General features: G+C 32.2%; 1 long non-coding RNA gene across 1 annotated transcript; it reads left to right on the top strand.

Moving 5' to 3' along the window:
* The first annotated feature begins 1500 nt into the window (after window positions 1–1500).
* Window positions 1501–3271, top strand: LOC144307289 (uncharacterized). The gene is made up of 3 exons (XR_013374194.1): window positions 1501–1623; window positions 1721–1823; window positions 3065–3271. It is a non-coding gene; the product is annotated as an uncharacterized LOC144307289 (long non-coding RNA).
* Window positions 3272–3687: the final 416 nt, after the last annotated feature.

Here is a 3687-nt window from a genome sequence, read left to right as displayed (position 1 = left end):
CTTCATGGAAGATCTATTTATATAGATTTAAACAATTTTATGGAATTTGAAACTACATAGGGAAGTTTTAGAGGGAAGCTAAAAAGTTAGGTTATTTAAATAGAGTAAGTAATGTGAACTAAAAAATGATCAGTCTCATTTCTACTGTCTAGACACTTATCCATACAATTTTTAGAGAACACTTGTTAAAACCCTGCCCTATGACCCATATTTGTTTCTCAAAAGGAAAAAGTTATAATAACTTTGGCTGGAATATCAGGTTTATTGTTATAAAAACAATAGAAAATTAAAAAAATAAGTATATAAAACACAAAAGCATTTAGATTTCCCTTAAAGTATTTTTAAGTAAATAAAAGTAATGAAGTCCCTACCTGCCTATATGGAAAATACACAAAAATATTGTTTCAAAGTATAATTTGTATTTTCCCAATTTATAAAATGGCTGTATTTTATTTCTTATTATTAGAAAAATATATATAATTTACAAATCAATATAATAGTATTTAAGTTATCTTACTTAAATTTTAAATAAGTAAGAATTCAGAAGTCTGTAACGAGAAGTATAACTCCAGTAAAGCTTTTCTGCATATTTAGGGTATATATTTTCCCCATAATATAGCATATGCTTGATAGTTGAGTTTTAGCTATTTTTAAAAATGCAAAGATCTTAATGAAGTTATTTTTTAAAGATTTATTTATTTATTTATTTATTTATTTATTTATTTATTTATTCATGAGAGATACAGAAAGAGAGGCAAAGAAATAGGCAGAGAGAAGCAGGCTCCTCACAGGGAGTCTGACTTGGGACTCGATCCCCAGATCTGAGATCACGCCCTGAACTGAAGGCAGATGCTCAACCACTGAACCACTCAGGCATCCCAAGTTATTTGTGTCTTAAATAGATGTGTAGGTAAGTAGATAGAGAGATAAATGATATAAATGATAGAAATCTATAGATATCTGAAATCTATATTTAATATATATACTATCTGTTTTTCCTTAATTATAGTGACTCAGAAAATAATCTAAAAATATTTTACAGTTATTAGTATGTTTATAAATAATGCATAGATGTCCCTAAAACAACAAAAAAATAGATTTGTTGAAGAAAAATGAAAAGAACAAACTGAGAATATGGTATAATATGAATACAAAAATCTTTTTTCCTTCTATCCTTCCTTCTTTTCTGTTCTTTCTCCCCCCTCACTCTAGATATCTTCAAGTAAATGAATACCCAGACAAGCCACTAGAGTCTGATTTGGAAAATTATGTCAGAGAGAATAAATGCCTTTTAAATGGCACCCTAATGGCCCCAAAGAGTTAATGAACCTGATATTCTCCATGAACCAGATTCATTTTAAAGACACCCTTTCACAGATGAGACGTGTGGCTAATTATATTTGCACATTTGGCTAGCTGCTTAGTCACGCAAAATGAGCAATATTATGGGCCATGAGTCACCAGCCATCTTGCCATATGGACATAATTTTCTGAATATCTTATATATTTTCAAGACTTTATGACAACAGTATCTTATTGTAGAATAAAATATAAGATTTAAAAAGAAAATGTTTTCCCCATTAAATATGCTAGAAATAACTTTTAACAGAATTTTTAATGAAGGTAACTATTTTAAAACATCTCTTTTAATGAAATAAATTAAATTTCGAAATGGAGTTAAACAGCTTACGTGTCCTACTTTATACATGGAAATATCCAGCAGGAGCTTCATACAGAATCCAATGGAGGAACTGGAAAATCATCATGAAAGAGGAATCAATAGAGGACAAGATTCATATTTTCTTTCCCAAAGTATAATGCAGGTATGAGGTATCTTTTAAGATCATTCTGTGTCAAATTCCACTTGATAGGGAAAATGATCTGACTAGGATTAATGGTGCCAGTCTCCTCTGTGCATTCATGTTATATTTTGAAGTAGAGAGCTTTTTATGTCTGCTGTTGAATTTATATGGCAAAATTTAATATTCACTTAATGTGCTATACTTTCCAAAAACCAATACTCTGACTGTTAACATTCTACCAGCAAATAAAAATATAAAGAGCAATCGATTATATCAAATAATTAGGGCTATTTGTAAAGACCAAAGATGAAAGCCTAAGTTTAAATGAGTGGTATTCTTGGGCAGGTACTATAATGAATAAGACACATCACTATTCATTATCATCAGGAAAGAGGTATGCAGCAGTTAGAATTATCTTAAAATTTCTAAGCATTTCTTTTTCATATTCCATAGATATTTATAGTTCCATAAGATGTTTAAGACAACATGCTGAAGATGAAAAAAAATATCTTTTTAAATCAGTGGCTCTCTTACAATTTTTTTTCTTAATAGTTTACATTAGATTATTAAATAATGTTTAATATTATTTGGAAAAATGTTTCATTTGGAAAATATCCCATGATTTCTCATGTATGTGCATGTTTTCACATGATTGTGTGTTTACAGTTGCACATATATGTGCTATTTAGGACTCTTTCGGCTTGGATAGATACAAACTCTTTAAAACATGTAAAATAAAAAAATAAAATTTAAATTTAAAAAAGCATGTAAAATAATATATTGACTTAAGAAAAATCAAGGGCACTCTTATATTAAGTTATGGCTTGATTCTAAGATCAAACAATATTATATGACTTGTCTTTCTTTCCATCTGTATGATGTGCTTGCCTCTGCTTTCAGTCTCAGAGTTCCAGCAAGTCATTTTATATCAACCTTACTCTGATGGTCCTCAGCAGACAATAGAGAATGTATTTATGCATCTCTTTCTAAACAGTAATATAAAAATACTCCCTTGCCTTGAGACCCCCCACCATTTCTGAAATGAGTTTTCATAGCTACAGCAACATGATGCTTGGCCTCTGCCAGCAGTAATCGAGTGATTAATCCCCAAATCAGGGATGAAGTCAATCATCTAAAGTATATGGATAAAAAGTGACAGAGGGGGCAGTTCTTCAGAGAAAAATTGATATACGTTCTCCAAAAATATAATGAATGAATGTTGAGGTGAATAATAATATTGTCATTCATTTTATTTTTTAAAGGTCTTATTTATTTACTTGAAAGAATGAGAAAGAGGGACACCTGGGTCGCTCAATTGGTTGAGCATCTGCCTTGGCTCAGGTCATGATCCCAGGGATGAAGCCCAATGTAGGGCTCCCTGTTTAGTGGGAAGTCGGCTTCTCCCTCTCCCTCTGCTCCTCCCCCTTGCTCATTCTCTCAAATAAATGGATGAAGAAGAAGAAGAAGAAGAAGAAGAAGAAGAAGAAGAAGAAGAAGAAGAAGAAGAAGAAGAAGAAGAAAGAAAGAAGAAAGAAAGAAAGAAAGAAAGAAAGAAAGAAAGAAAGAAAGAAAGAAAGAAAGAAAAAGAGCAGAGAGTTGGGGGAGGGGCAAGTGGACAAGCTGACTTCCCACTGAGTACAGAGCACTTTGCGGGGCTCCATATCAGGACCCTGAGGTCATGACTTGAGCCCAAGGCAGACACCTAGTTAACTGAGCCATCCAGGTGCCCCAATATTGTCATTCTTAGTCATGACACAATATAGTGTGCAGTTTGTACTGCAAACTCCCAAGCTAGCCCCCTTCTCATTTCATATTTGAGCCATTTGGTAAGTTGTGTCCATTGGGATTTGTTCTTTCTAACCTCTTTTTCGACATTCTGGTTCTC

This window comes from Canis aureus, chromosome 38 (genome assembly GCF_053574225.1).
Source record: "Canis aureus isolate CA01 chromosome 38, VMU_Caureus_v.1.0, whole genome shotgun sequence".
NCBI classification, from domain to species: domain Eukaryota; kingdom Metazoa; phylum Chordata; class Mammalia; order Carnivora; family Canidae; genus Canis; species Canis aureus.
This window is presented reverse-complemented; position numbering and strand designations above follow the sequence as displayed.